The sequence below is a fragment of the Saccopteryx bilineata genome, chromosome X (genome assembly GCF_036850765.1).
Source record: "Saccopteryx bilineata isolate mSacBil1 chromosome X, mSacBil1_pri_phased_curated, whole genome shotgun sequence".
In the NCBI taxonomy this organism is placed as follows: Eukaryota; Metazoa; Chordata; class Mammalia; order Chiroptera; family Emballonuridae; genus Saccopteryx; species Saccopteryx bilineata.
The window spans coordinates 33,000,777-33,017,424 of record NC_089502.1 but is presented as its reverse complement, the minus strand read 5'-3'; the positions used below and the strand labels follow the sequence as shown (position 1 = coordinate 33,017,424).

At 39.5% G+C, this 16,648-nt stretch overlaps 1 pseudogene; it reads left to right on the top strand.

Moving 5' to 3' along the window:
- The first annotated feature begins 11,593 nt into the window (after positions 1–11,593).
- Positions 11,594–15,855, top strand: LOC136317617 (very-long-chain 3-oxoacyl-CoA reductase-like; annotated as a pseudogene).
- The last annotated feature ends 793 nt before the right edge of the window (positions 15,856–16,648 follow it).

Below are 16,648 nucleotides of genomic sequence, written 5' to 3'. Positions count from 1 at the left end.
GAGAGAAAAGAAAAAGGAAGAAGTTAACCTCTCAAAATCAAGAAAAACCCATAGACTTTACAACTTAATCCACTAATTTTTTTTTGTTGTTTTTGTTGTTTGTTTCTTCTATCTTTTTGACTTTATTTCCTCCACCTCGGTCCTTCTATTCTCTGCCCATCTTATGCTTCCCCTTTCTTGAACTACACTACCCATGAGTGTTGCATTTTATTTTTCTTCTTCATCCTCACCCTCCTTTAAGGTTATACTCCAAAACACTTAACTCTCACTCTCTCCTCTTTTGTTTTTTTTTGTTTTTTTTTGTCTTCCTTTATTTTGTTTTTTTCTCCTCCTATTTTATTTCTTCCTTCGTTTTTCTCTTTTTCTTATTTTTTCCTTTCTATTCGTTTTCTCTTTTCTCATTTTACTTTCCTCCCATATAATCCTCAATCACGAACAAATTAGTTAATTTGGGACTCAAGGCTTTTTTTTGGCTTTATTTCTCTTTTTTGCTTTTGTTTTTATTTTTTTTTTCTCTTGTTTGTTTATTTTTGTGGCATTTTGGGTCCTCCCAACCCAAGGTCTCCATTGTATTTAGTCTTCGCTCCACTTAATACAACAGATTTTTACTTATTATTTTTATTTTTTCTTCTTTATTATTCTTTTTTGGTCCTTTTTTCTGATTCCCTCTTATCCCTCTCATTATATCTCTTAGTTGACCATCACTTACAAGCAAATCATCTTATGCTTGTCTAAGATTTTCTTCCCTTTTTTTTTTTTTTTTTTGCATTTAGTAGGTCCCTACTCCCTTTTTTTTGCCCCTTGAACTCTTCACCCCAAATCAGGCCCTCCATTATGGGCACGATATTTCCCTGAGGAGGGGAGATGAGGGAAAGAGAAGAGAAAAAAAAAGGGGGAAATAATAAATTATTACTGTTTTTTTTTTATGGGGTGTTTTACCCTTTTTTTTTTCTTTTTACTCTTTATTAATTCTAATTAGTGCTATCAATAAGACCACCCTCAGATGCCGATAAGAAAGAGGAAATCGAATATTATGGATACAAAAGAAAGAGAGGTAACACAAATAGATGTGGAAAAATCTATGGAGAAAAGACTTAACATATAGAAAGCCTTGGAGCTAAATGACAGAGAATTTAAAATAGAAATCTTAAAAATACTCAGAGATATACAAGAAAACACAAAAAGCCAATATAGGGAGATCAGAAAACAACTCAATGAACACAAAGAATATATTACCAAGGAAATTGAAACTATAAAAACAAATCAAACAGAAATGAAAAACTCAATTCACGAGCTAAAAAACGAGGTAACAAGCTTAGCTAACAGAACAGCCCAGATTGAAGATAGGATTAGTGAAATAGAAGACAAACAACTTGAGGCACAACAGAGAAAAGAAGAAAGAGACTCAAAAATAATAAAAAATGAGAAAGCCCTACAGGAATTGTCTGACTCAATCAGAAAGAATAACATAAGAATAATAGGTATATCAGAGGGAGAAGAGAAAGAAAATGGAATGGAGAATATACTCAAACAAATAATAGACGAGAACTTCCCAAGCTTGTGGAAGGAACTAAAGCCTCAAATTCAAGAAGCAAACAGAACACCAAGTTTTCTTAACCCCAACAAACCCACTCCAAGGCACATCATAATAAAGATGACACAAACCAATGACAAAGAAAAAATTCTCAAGGCAGCCAGGGAAAAGAAGAGTACAACATATAAAGGAAGGCCTATTAGATTATCATCAGATTTCTCAGCAGAAACTCTACAAGCTAGAAGAGAGTGGACCCCAATATTTAAAGCCCTGAAAGAGAGGAACTTTCAGCCAAGAATACTATACCCATCAAAGCTATCCTTCAAGTATGAAGGAGATATAAAAACATTCACAAATACAGAAAAGATGAGAGAATTTATCAACAGAAAGCCCCACTCCAGGAAATACTAAGGGGGGTTTTCCAACCAGATTCAAAGAACAAAAGAAAACAACACCACAAGTAACAGCTCCACCAAGAACACAATAAAACCAAACTTAAACTGTGACAACAAAGGAAAAAAAGGGGGGAGAGGATGGAGATTAACAGTAGCAAAGGATGATGAAGTGCAGAAATACTCATAAGATAGGGTACTACAATGAATATGGTAGGTACCCTTTTCATTACTTAATGGTAAACACCCTTAAAAAAAACCACCACAAAAACACTTGACTTAAAAAAGGTAGCAACAGAGGAAAGAAGTATGGAACACAAACAAACAAAAACAAATGATAGAAAAACAAAAGAGAAGAATCAAACTAGATACAAAACTAACAGAAAGCAATTTATAAAATGGCAGTAGGGAACCCACAAGTGTCAATAATTACACTAAATGTAAATGGATTAAACTTACCAATAAAAAGACACAGAGTAGCAGAATGGATTAAAAAAGAAAATCCAACTATATGCTGCCTACAAGAAACACATCTAAGCAACAAGGATAAAAACAAATTCAAAGTGAAAGGCTGGAAAACAATACTCCAAGCAAACAACACCCAAAAAAAAGCAGGTGTAGCAATACTCATATCTAATAATGCTGACTACAAGACAGAAAAAGTACTCAGAGACAAAAATGGTCATTTCATAATGATTAAGGGGAAGTTGAATCAAGAAGACATAACAATCCTTAATATATATGCACCAAACCAAGGAGCACCAAAATATATAAGACAGCTACTTATTGACCTTAAAACAAAAACTAACAAAAATACAATCATACTTGGAGACCTCAATACACCGCTGACGGCTCTAGATCCGTCATCCAAACAGAGAATCAATAAAGATATAGTGGCCTTAAACGAAATACTAGAACACCTGGATATGATAGACATCTACAGGACACTTCATCCCAAAGCGACAGAGTATACATTTTTCTCTAGTGTACATGGAACATTCTCAAGAATTGACCATATGTTGGGCCACAAAGACAAGATCAGCAAATTTAGAAAAATTGAAATTGTACCAAGCATATTTTCTGATCATAAAGCCTTGAAACTAGAATTCAACTGCAAAAAAGAGGGGGAAAAACCCACAAAAATGTGGAAACTAAACAACATACTTCTAAAAAATGAATGGGTCAAAGAAGAAATAAGCGCAGAAATCAAAAGATATATACAGACAAATGAAAATGAAAATACGACATATCAGAATCTCTGGGATGCAGCAAAAGCAGTAATAAGAGGAAAGTTCATATCACTTCAGGCCTATATGAACAAACAAGAGAGAGCCGAAGTAAACCACTTAACTTCACACCTTAAGGAACTAGAAAAAGAAGAACAAAGACAACCCAAAACCAGCCGAAGAAAGGAGATAATAAAAATCAGAGCAGAAATAAATGAAATAGAGAACAGAAAAACTATAGAAAAAATCAATAAAACAAGGACCTGGTTCTTTGAAAAGATCAACAAAATTGACAAACCCTTGGCAAGACTCACCAAGGAAAAAAGACACAGGACTCAAATAAATAAAATCCAAAATGAAAGAGGAGAGATCACCACAGACATCATAGAAATACAAAGAATTATTGTAGAATACTATGAAAAATTATATGCCACCAAATACAACAATCTAGAAGAAATGGATAAATTCCTAGAACAATACAACCTTCCTAGACTGAGTCATGAAGAAGCAGAAAGCCTAAACAGACCAATCAGCAGGGTGGAAATAGAAAAAACTATTAAAATCTCCCCAAAAATAAAAGTCCAGGCCCAGACGGTTATACTAGTGAATTCTATCAAACATTCAAAGAAGACTTGGTTCCTATTCTACTCAAAGTCTTCCAAAAAATTGAAGAAGAAGCAATACTTCCAAACACATTTTATGAGGCCAACATAACCCTCATACCAAAACCTGGCAAGGATGGCACAAAGAAAGAAAACTACAGACCAATATCTCTAATGAATACAGATGCTAAAATACTAAACAAAATACTGGCAAACCGAATACAACAACATATTAAACAAATAATACATCATGATCAAGTGGGATTCATCCCAGAATCTCAAGGATGGTTCAACATACGCAAAACGGTTAACGTAATACACCATATCAACAAAACAAAGAACAAAAACCACATGATCTTATCAATAGATGCAGAAAAGGCTTTTGATAAAATACAACACAATTTTATGTTTAAGACTCTCAACAAAATGGGTATAGAAGGAAAATATCTCAACATGATAAAGGCCATATATGATAAACCATCAGCCAACATCCTATTAAACGGCATAAAACTGAGGACTTTCTACCTTAAATCAGGAACAAGACAGGGTTGTCCACTCTCTCCACTCTTATTCAACGTGGTGCTAGAAGTTCTGGCCAGAGCAATCAGACAAGACAAAGAAACAAAAGGCATCCATATCGGAAAAGAAGAAGTAAAGCTATCACTTTTTGCTGATGATATGATCCTATACATCGAAAACCCGAAGGACTCCACAAAAAGATTATTAGAAACAATAAACCAATACAGTAAGGTCGCAGGATACAAAATTAACATACAAAAGTCCATAGCCTTTCTATATGCCAACAATGAAATATTAGAAAACGAACTCAAAAAAATAATCCCCTTCACGATTGCAACAAAAAAAATAAAATACCTCGGAATAAACATAACAAAGAACGTAAAGGACCTATATAATGAAAATTACAAAGCATTGTTAAGGGAAATCGAAAAAGATACAATGAGATGGAAAAATATTCCTTGTTCTTGGATAGGAAGAATAAATATAATCAAAATGGCCATATTACCCAAAGCAATATACAAATTTAATGCAATTCCCATCAAAATCCCTATGAGATTTTTTAAAGAAATGGAACAAAAATCATCAGATGTATATGGAACTATAAAAACCCCGAATAGCCAAAACAATCCTAAGGAAAAAGAATGAAGCTGGGGGCATTACAATACCTGACTTTAAACTATATTATAGGGCCACGATAATAAAAACAGCATGGTATTGGCAAAAAAATAGACACTCAGACCAATGGAACAGAATAGAAAGCCCAGAAATAAAACCACATATATATGGTCAAATAATCTTTGATAAAGTGGCCAACAACACACAATGGAGAAAAGAAAGCCTCTTCAACAAATGGTGTTGGGAAAACTGGAAAGCCACATGCAAAAGAATGAAACTCGACTACAGCCTGTCCCCGTGTACTAAAATTAATTCAAAATGGATCAAAGACCTAAATATAAGACCTGAAACAATAAAGTACATAGAAGAAGACATAGGTACTAAAATCATGGACCTGGGTTTTAAAGAACATTTTATGAACTTGACTCCAATGGCAAGAGAAGTGAAGGCAAAGATAAATGAATGGGACTACATCAGAATTAAAAGTTTTTGCTCAGCAAGAGAAACTGATATCAAAATAAACAGACAGCCAACTATATGGGAACTGATATTTTCAAACGACAGCTCAGATAAGGGCCTAATATCCAAAATTTACAAAGAACTCATAAAACTCAACAACAAACAAACAAACAATCCAATAAAAAAATGGGAAGAGGACATGAACAGACACTTCTCCCAGGAAGAGATACAAATGGCCAACAGATATATGAAAAGATGCTCAGCTTCATTAGTTATTAGAGAAATGCAAATCAAAACTACAATGAGATACCACCTCACTCCTGTTAGATTAGCTATTATCAACAAGACGGGTAATAGCAAATGTTGGAGAGGCTGTGGAGAAAAAGGAACCCTCATTCACTGTTGGTGGGACTGTAAAGTAGTACAACCATTATGGAGGAAAGTATGGTGGTTCCTCAAAAAACTGCAAATGGAACTACCTTATGACCCAGCAATCCCTCTACTGGGTATATACCCCAAAACCTCAGAAACATTGATACGTGAAGACACATGTAGCCCCATGTTCATTGCAGCACTGTTCACAGTGGCCAAGACATGGAAACAACCAAAAAGCCCTTCAATAGAAGACTGGATAAAGAAGATGTGGCTCATATACACTATGGAATACTACTCAGCCATAAGAAATGATGACATCAGATCATTTACAGCAGAATGGTGGGATCTTGATAACATTATAAGGAGTGAAATAAGTAAATCAGAAAAAAACAAGAACTACATGATTCCATACATTGGTGGAACATAAAAATGAGACTAAGAGACATGGACAAGAGTGTGGTGGTTTCCAAGGGTGGGGGGGGAGGGAGGACATGGGAGGGAGAGAGTTAGGGGGAGGGGGAGGGGCACAGAGAACTAGATAGAGGGTGACGGAGGACAATCTGACTTTGGGCGAGGGGTTTGCAACATAATTTGATGACAAAATAACCTAGACATGTTTTCTTTGAATATATGTATCCTGATTTATTAATGTCATCCCATTACCATTAATAAAAATTTATTAAAAAAAAAAAAAGAAAAATAAATTTTAAAACAAAAAAATTTTCTCATTAACGAAAATAAATCTTCCTAATTTTTATTTTTTGGGACAAAATGTAGACATTTATATCTTTATTCAAGTCCTGGATTTTGAACACAGGCTTTTCTCCCCATCACAAGTATTTTGTTAGTGCTATCCTATTCTAACTATTACCTCCATAGATCACTTTGAGTAATGAACATGAATACTTTGGTGGCTCTTAGATATATATACAATCTTGACCTATTACCACAGTGTTTCAATATGTTAAAACCCCGCAAAGCAACATAAAATGTCAGAAAACCCAAAAGCATGCATAGCAACATTCAATAGGGAAAATGTTCGGGCTATGACAATTTTTATGCTTCCCAAGCTGTAATTTTCTGTGGATTAATTTTTATAGGTTGTTATAGGTTTTCACAACGTTGATGTCTTAAAGTGCACAATCTACATTACAGACTATTCTAATTATTATTACATTCCTCTGACATTGAGTACTCCTTAAAAACTACACACAATTTGTAGACATTATTATGTATTTCAAATGATTTTGCTCTCTATTAAAATAAACATGGAAGATTCAGAAAGTTATTCCATAAACTTAGTGTAAATGTCCTAATCTTTGCATGGATCCAAACACACCATACTTGATCCCCCAATTTTGCATTCTGTGGTGCGTGCACCAACCCCACAGAGTTGAAACGTAGTTCAAAACCATGGAAAAAGTATTTACCAAGTAAAATCTCTTCCTGCCAATTTTTACTATTTTAAATAGGAGCTCCAAATTAGAATCTCAGAACACAGGAATAATTATATGTGAGTGTAATATATATATATATATATATATATATATATATATATACACACACATGTATATATATTGCATATTAATATATATAATACACACTTTCTAATATACACACCATAAAAGTTTATATGCACACATAATGTTCATACACACATATATGCACAAATGCACACATACATTCAATTTTTATGGTAGAAAGACTAAGTTGCACTTGACAGATGTTTCTTACCTTTAATATTAGACACACAAAAAATAAATCAACTGAACATGAAATTAAGAACTTAGATGCAAACAAAAATAACAACACAAATCCTTAAGAAAGTAGAAGGGAGAAGAATGAATGAATTTGACAGTACATAAGTAATGAACCAATTAATAAAATCAAGAGCTGGTTCTTTAAATGAACCAAAGAAGGAACACATAAAATAACAAAAGTAATTTCCAGGCAAACAGCCCCCTCCAAAACGATGGGAAATAATGTTAATACATACAATTTTAAATTTAGTTGTATGAATAATGAGATTATGTATAAAAAGTATTTTCTTCTTTTTGCTTCTGTAATGTTTCTTACTTTAGAAATGAGAAAAAATGTCCAATTTAATAATAACATATATATGTGTGTGTCTAGATATGGCTAAAAAGGGTTGAAAAGTTATATAACATGATATTGGAAACTTGATTCCAGTTGGTTACATTATCATTATGTGTATACATGTGTGTTCCGGAATTTACAAATTCAAATAGATATAATTTTTTAAACACCATTTCTCAAAATTGGATCTCATATTAGAAATAAGAATAGCACATTCTTGCACACATGCACATATGGGCTTGCATGTGTGTGGGACTGTCTGCAAACACCACTGAGACTGGCAAGGTTAAGCTGTAAAGACTGTTTCAAGGTGATGGCATTTTATATGATTTTCATTCTCTTATTTGTATTTTTTCCCTATGTTTCCCAAGTTTTACCAAATGAATAGAAGAACAGTTTTAAGTCAGTGATAAACTTAATTTTCAAAATGATTATATTTTCATAAGAAAGCTATACATATTTATATTAATGTAACTCTTTATAAAACTCACATATGTCATTCTACTCAGAGCAGAAAGCACATAGGAAACAACGTTTCTGAGTGGCATGGTTTAAGACGATCTTTCTGATCTTGCTACCTTACTCCTTTCTGCTTGTTGTTTACATGACATCTAATCAAGAACATGTCCTTTTTTCCAAAATCGGAAGAACACATCAGGAAATGAATTTGTTAACATTCAGTGAGGTCCCTAATTGGGGGCAGAGGCTTCACTTTCCCCTGTGAGCCGGAATTTTTTACATTTCACCATGAGGAATTCACCCAACGACAGGAGTCAAGGTCCCAGTCCCCCACTCTGCGCCTAAAGGTGCGGTGTGCAGAGGAATGGAGGCCAGACTGCCCCTCAGATCTTTCCGGCCCAAACTGGCTGATATGAGGACGCTTACCCATCCCTCTAGCTTTGAAATGACTCCCAGTGGGAATCGCTGCCACTCCTGTGGGAGGCCCTGTAGGTAGGGGTGAGTAAGGGCATGTGGAGGGAGCCTGGAGTAGCGAGCCCTAGGGTGGGACAGGTCCCCAAGGGCCCAGAGGAAGGGAAAATAGCTACCTGCCGGCTCTTTCCACTTACAGGAATCACTTTCTGTCCTTTTGCCTCTCCTGCTGCAGCTGCAGTCACAGGAGTCGAGCAGGGGCAGGAGTAGCCGCAGTCACAGGAGTGGCAGCAGTCTCCTGGCCTAATCCGCTCACTGCCTCCTCGCTTGCCGCACCCCACCCCGCGACTTGCTGCAGCCTGAGCAAAAGGAAGCTTTTCTGCCCTTGTCCCCTTCCTCTCTGTCTGCGCCTTAGTTCTGTCCGGCTGCTGAGAGTGAGCACTGACCACCCTGAAGAGCTCATTCCTGATGATGTCTGGTTCTGCTTCCGCCCCGCGAAAGGCGGAGAGATTTTGTTGAAGTTGGAGCTGAGCCTTCCCTCTTTATCTTACTGCCTGCCCCTGAGTCTAGCCACCACCCCTACCAAGGCATCAGGAGCAGCTTCCGTTCTTCCAGCTGCTCCTGGAGCAGTTTAACCTTTTCCTCATCCTTCTGCTTCTGCCTCTAGGTGAAGCGCACCGCCAGGGCCAAGGTGCTCCTGGCGCATGCACTCTTCCTGGCCCCTGGTACCGGGCGCATGCACTCTTCCTGGCCCCTGGTACTGCCCAGTCAGCCAGGATGTCCCGCAACTCCTTCTCTGTGTCAGCCCACGACTCGCACATGTGCCTCATATACAAGCACGGATCACCTCCATTGTAAGTATTTTAGTACTTATAAAATCTACAACCTCCCTGTAATAGAAGCCACAGCCCGGGTCATTAAAATTGACAGCCATTTTAAGTAAAGCATTCTGGGACCTGTCTTACCTCAGACCACACCCAGCAACAGGATGTGAACTTTGAACTCGACCCTTGCCCCCTCTCAACTGGCGCGTGTCCTCGTGGGAAGTTTAGTGCCCCCATGTGGCGAGATTTACCCACAGTCATAGAATCGGCTACTTCAGAGCCACGTTAGGATCAAGTCACAGAGTCGGACACTGAAGATACAGTGAGAAAGCCTGAGAAAGTCAGTGGATGTAACCGCTGGGAGGTGGATACAAAGACTATAAAACAAAATGAAACACAACAACGATTTGTTTGTGTCGGACCGCTCAGGCTGGTACTGAATACAGACACATACTTAAAATTAATATTCACAAAATTGACCGGGGCGATATGAATTAGTTAAGGATGCTGTGTTACAGCTTCCTGAAACTAGTTCATAAACTATGTGTTTTAAGGTAAGATAAATCTTTCACCCTTAGCACCTACCTGGCACAGCAGAAACACAGTACTTATTTTTGATGGATGTATTTCATAGTTTATGTAAACTTATGCACAGATTTGTCGTGTACCAATTGAGATTTCATTCACGGAGAATGAAATTTGAACAACACAATATGTAATAATAGAAAAACACCAAGTTTCTTGTGAGAGTGGGGCAATAGTGTTAAGTGGTAAGGACATGTAAAAATAAGTAAGACACATCTCCCCAGCTGTGGGGACACATTTCCAGCGTCCTTTTGGTTTTTTTTTTTTTGGTTTTTTTTTGTTTTTGTTTTTTTGGTTTTTGTTTGTTTTGTATTTTTCTGAAGCTGGAAATGGGGAGACACAGTCAGACAGACTCCCGCATGCGCCCCACTGGGATCCACCCGGCACGCCCATCAGGGGGCGACGCTCTGCTTACCAGGGGGTGATGCCGCGACCAGAGCCACTCTAGCGCCTGGGGCAGAGGCCAAGGAGCCATCCCCAGCGCCCGGGCCATCTTTGCTCCAATGGAGCTTTGGTTGCGGGAGAGGAAAAGAGACAGAGAGGAAGGAGGGGGGGTGGAGAAGCAAATGGTCACTTCTCCTATGTGCCCTGGCCGGGAATTGAACCTGGGTCCCCCGCACGTCAGGCCGATGCTCTACCGCTGAGCCAACCGGCCAGGGCCTCCAGCGTCCTTTTGAACACTTGATTTTAGATAAGTCTCTTGCAAATAAAATGGACAAGTCAGAAAACATCTTCTCAGCATTATTCCTATTGTTTTTCATTTTTAAATTTTTATTTTTATTTTTTCAATTACAGTTAATGAGCAATATTATATTATATAGTTCCAGGTAAATAACCCAGTGATTAGGCATTTATGAAATTTACTAATTGATTTCCCAGGTATATCTGGACCTACCTGGCTCCAAACATAGTTATCAAAATATTATTGACTGATACAAAATGAAATTGAAAATAATTTTATGGTGCTAGCTACAGAGAATAGACTGATTGTTGCCAAAGGGAGGAGGTTTGAGGAACAGGTTGAAAAAGGTGAAGGGATTAAGGAAGACTAATTGGTAATTAGAAAATAGTCATGAGATCTGACCAAGTGGTTGCACAGTAGATAGAGTGTCAGACTGGGATGTAGAGGACCCAGGTTTGAAGCCTCAAGGTCACCAGCTTGAGCAGGGGCTCACCTATTGAGTACAGTGTCGCTGGCTTGAGCATGGGATCATAGAAATGACCCCACGGTCACTGGCTTCAGCCCAACGGTCTCTGGATTGAAGCCCAAAGTCGCTGGCTTGAGCAAGGGATCATTTGGTCTCCTGTATCCCCCCTGGTCAAGACACATAAGAGATAGCAATCAATGAACAACTAAGCAGCTAAAACGAAAAATTGATGCTTCTCATATCTCTCCCTTCCTGTCTGTCTGTCCCTATCTGTCCCTATGTCTGTCTCTGTGTGTCACAAAAAAAAAGAAAGAAAAGAAAATAGTCATAAGCATGTAAAGTACAACATGTGGAATGTGGCCAGTAATGTGATGACTACCTGTGGTTCTAGTTGTGTTCTGGTTGTACCGGAGGAACCTTTTGTAGGTTGTGTCATTGTCTAGCTACTGTGTTTTACGTTTGAAACCGGTGTTAATTGACATCGAATGCAAACTTTAATTAAAAATGAACAATAAAATTATACAGGTTTCACATGTACAATGCAATAACATATCATCTGTATATTGTATTGGGTGTTCACCTATTTCACCAGTTATCCCCCTTTACCCTCTTCAACCACTTCCCTCCCAGCTTTCTCTCTTGTAATCACCATACTGTTGTTCATGTCTTAGAGGTGATTTTTGTCTGTTTGTTTGTTGTTTTGGCTTAATCTTTTTTCACCCAGCCCTGCAACCTGTCTCCCTGTTGACAGTTATCAGTCTGTTCTCTATCTATAAGCATGTTTCTTTCTTATCTTTTTTATTGAGAGAGAGAGAGAGAGAGAGAGAGAGAGAGAGAGAGAGAGAGAAGGGGAGATAGACTGGAAGGGAGAGAGATGAGAAGCATCAATTCTTCCTTGCAGCTCCTTAGTTGTTCATTGATTGCTTTCTCATATGTGCCTTGACCCCTTGTTAAAGTCAGCAACCTTAGGCTCAAGCAATCAACCTTGAGGTCATGTCTGTGACCCCACGCTCAAGCCAATGACCTCAGGATTTCAAACTTGGGTCCTCAGCATCACATGCTGATGCTCTATCCACTGTGCCACCACCTGATCAGGCTATGAGTGTGTTTCTATTTTGTTTGTAAAATCTGTCCTAATTAAATAAATATATAAAACTTAAAAAACAAAACATTTGAAACTAATTAAAATGTCAATTTTTAAAGAGAAGTATGCTTATGTTGATATTTAAAAGCAAAAAAACTTCATTTCACATCATTAGATGATGTTACAGAAATTCATTATTCTAAATAGTGGTAACATTTTAAAAATCTGTCATTTACCCTGCCTTTCCTGTATCACCTGTATTTTATAGTAATCAAATAATGTAAAGGGGGAAATTGTTTTTTATATAAGAATTTCATCTAATAAAAGCTGAATGAATGATAGGATTAGAAAATCACCAATTTGCAACCTTTAATGAAATAATGGATCTAGGCAGATTACCCAATAGATTCTAGAACCATTAGGTGAAATTTGATAGGTAAAGATTATTTTTGCAAGACTAGACTGACACTATCTGAATGCACTGATTAAATTCTACTAAGTTAGACATGTAGCTTCATGAGCTTTTGAGTCTGGGGTTTGGATCATGAGACTGGGTTGGAACTGGGGCTAGGTAAATGGGCAGTTGTCACTGAACAGAAGAGTTTGCAAAGTGTGGAATGAAGGTTGCCGTTATGAGTGAAGCACAGGATAAACTGAACCAAGTTTCCAGTTAAATAAGAGGAAAATTCTAAATCAGCAGTTCTCAACCTGTGTGTTGTGACCCACAGGTTGAGAACCGCTGTTCTAAATGGAATCAGTAAGGTCGGTGGATAATGGGGAAAGGTCAGGCCCAGGAACTTTGGCTAGGATCGCCCACAACCAAGCGCGCCAAAAGAGGCTTCACAGGAGCCCTTTGGAAAAAAGTGACCGTCTGCCAGCTAGTGAGATTTCACCACCTCATATTAGCTCGACCACCCTAGGGACCCTTTAAATATCTTCCACGCTGGTCACCACTTGCAACTTCCTTGGCCTCCATCTTTCCTAAGGGCCAGGGAACCTCGCCAGGCAGGATGCACCCTCTGTACTCAATAAAGCCTTTTGTTATTCCACACTTCATGGCTCCGGCCTCTTCCTTCTTTCTCTGTGGGGAAAAATACCTTATATTTTGGTGCCAAACACCCGGGAGGAGTTGAAGTCTGCAAGGACCGATTTTCTTACCCATCCCCTCCAAGAAAGAACCAGGATCTCCGACCTTCCACCCACTTCGGCGCATGGTGCGGTAAATCCCCTGCCTCCAGCCTTCCCCTCAGTTCTCTCTTCCGAGACTCCCTGTCTGAAATCATAGCTACGTCAGGGAAGTCCCAACTCTCTTTCCCTCCTGTCTTACCACAGGGGGCACCCTTCTCTCGGGACTTTTCTCTGGTCCCTCTGCAGACCACTTTTGTGCTTGGATCTCTTCCCTCTGAGAGCCCCCTTCCCTCCCTTTGCAAAATCCTGTCTCTTATTCACCACTTCCATCTCTATTTTTCCTCCTCTGCTGGCCAGGGGCCCTCCCTTCTCCACTGTGCTCTTAAACCCCTCCTCCATCAGGCCATTCTCAGCCTGGCATTGGCTCTTACACTGGTTTTCAGGACGTCCAACCCCAATTTTCTTGCAGGAAGTTCTGCCCTGTCCTGCTTTTGGCTCCAGCATTTCTTGTGGGATCTGGGTGCTGGGCTCCACACGAGCCACCCTCCTCTTATTCTCAACCCCCCAAAACCCCTATCCAGGACCTGTGAACACGGCATATAAAGTTTTTAATGGTTTCAACTAGTAGAAACAGGCCAAGGCTGTTTTCCGGGCCTGCATGCAGCAGAAGATAACGCTCCAAACCCAAACTCTTGTGGCAGTCCTGAGGCAGGACACAGGAAGTGTCCAACCCAAATCCAAGCCACAAAGAGAAACCCCACCAGCAGCTTGCTTTAAGTGTGGCAAGCAGGACCACTGGTCCCAGCAGGGCCCCTGTTGGCAGCTCCCCACTGAGCCCTACCCTGACTGAAAGCAGCCCGGTCACTGGCGAAGTGATTGCCCCTTTGGGCAACAGGTTTTTCCTCAGTGCCTCTATGTGGAGGACACGCTGCCCGAATGGGAGGCCAATCCAGCCAGATGGGCCCATCACTCAAACTCCTAGGACACGGCCTGGACTCAGAGAATCCAGGGTATGCTGCAACTAGTGAGTAAGTCCATCTCATTTCTTGTGGACACGGGGGCTACCTTCTCTGTTTTGTCATCACACTCTGGACCTCTAGTTCTCTCACAGGTCTCTGTTATGGGAATGGATGGAACCCCTTCCTTTCCCCTTTTTATACCACTCCTGACACGCAGTTTTGCCTCAAGCTTGCCTCCTTACAGAACCACTGGCAGTCAGAACCACTGGACTCCATCCATCTCCAGTTCACCAAAAGGCTGGACCCTGCAAATCCCCCTATTCTTCTTTTTTTTAAAATTCTTACAGGACTGCATCTGCAAAATTTCTCAATTCACGGCCACACAGATGTTCCTCCTGACACCCCTCAAAGCCACCACCTTCTGATCTCCCCCTCCCCATGATGCCCCTAAGCAGCAGGAAGTAGCCAGATGAATAAACGGCACCCCTTTTCTATTTAACACAGAAGGTCAGAATGTAAGGTCAGTGGATAATGGGAAAGGTCAGGCCCGGGAACTTTGGCTAGGACCACCCACAACCAAGCACACCAAAAGAGGCTTCACAGGAGCCCTTTGGAAAAAAGTGACCATCTGCCAGCCAGTTAGATTTCCCCACGTCATATTAGCTCAACCACCCTAGGGACCCTTTAAATATCTCCCATGCAGGTCACCACTTGCGACTTCCTTGGCCTCCACCTTTCCTCGGGGCCAGGGGACCTCGCCAGGTGGGATGTGCTCTGTACTCAATAAAGCCTTTCACTATTCCACACTTTGTGGCTCCGGCCCCTTCCTTTTTTCTCGGCGGGGAAAAATACCTTACAGAAACAAGGACCATCATTGTTGACTTTGCATCTGAAAATATTTATGATAAAATTTGAAATGATCTTGGCAGGTCTTAATATTGGTGTTTTAGTAAACAACTAGGGAATGTCATAAGTGTATCCTAAATATTTTTGGACATTCCTGATTTGGACAGTACCATCAAGAAACTGATAAATAGTAATGTTCTTTCTGTTTGTAAGAGGACACAATCAATGCTGTCTGGTATGGTAGAAAGATCTAAAGGTGTGATTCTGTACATTTCCTCTGCCAGTGGCATGATTCTGGTTGACCATCTACTCTGCAGCCAAGACTTTGTATATTTCTCTTCTCAGTGAATCCACGAATAATACAAGTGCAAGAGCATCTTTTTGCAGGCTGTCCTGCCATTCTATGTTAGTATAAAACTGGCTGAACTCTGAAAGCCAACTGTGCACACACCTTCAGAGACGTTTGTGAAGTCTGTGATGAAAACAGGGTCTGGCATGTTGAACCAACAGATACCTACACCATTCTCTTATGGGCTCAATCATGTCAATCCTGTCTTCTCGGCTATATATTTTTTTAATAAATTTGTATTAATGGTAATGGGATGACATTAATAAATCAGGGTACATATATTCAAAGAAAACATGTCTAGGTTATTTTGTCATTAAATTATGTTGCATACCCCTCGTAATACCCAAAAGTCAGATTGTCCTCCGCCACCCTCTATCTAGTTCTCTGTGCCCCTCCCCCTCCCCCTAACTCTCTCCCTCCCTCCCTCCCATGTCCTCCCTCCCCCCACCCCTGGTAACCACCACACTTTTGTCCATGTCTCTTAGTCTCATTTTTATGTTCCACCAATGTATGGAATCATGTAGTTCTTTTTTTCTGATTTACTTATTTCACTCCGTATAATGTTATCAAGATCCCACCATTTTGCTGTAAATGATCTGATGTCATCATTTCTTATGGCTGAGTAGTATTCCATAGTGTATATGTGCCACATCTTCTTTATCCAGTCTTCTATTGAAGGGCTTTTTGGTTGTTTCCATGTCTTGGCCACTGTGAACAGTGCTGCAATGAACATGGGGCTACATGTGTCTTTACGTATCAATGTTTCTGAGGTTTTGGGGTATATACCCAGTAGAGGGATTGCTGGGTCATAAGGTAGTTCTATTTTCAGTTTTTTGAGGAACCACCATACTTTCTTCCATAATGGTTGTACTACTTTACAGTCCCACCAACAGTGGAGGAGAGTTCCCTTTTCTCCGCAGCCTCTCCAACATTTGCTATTACCCGTCTTGTTGATAATAGCTAATCTAACAGGTGTGAGGTGGTATCTCATTGTAGTTTTGATTTGCATTTATCTAATAACTAATGAAGCTGAGCA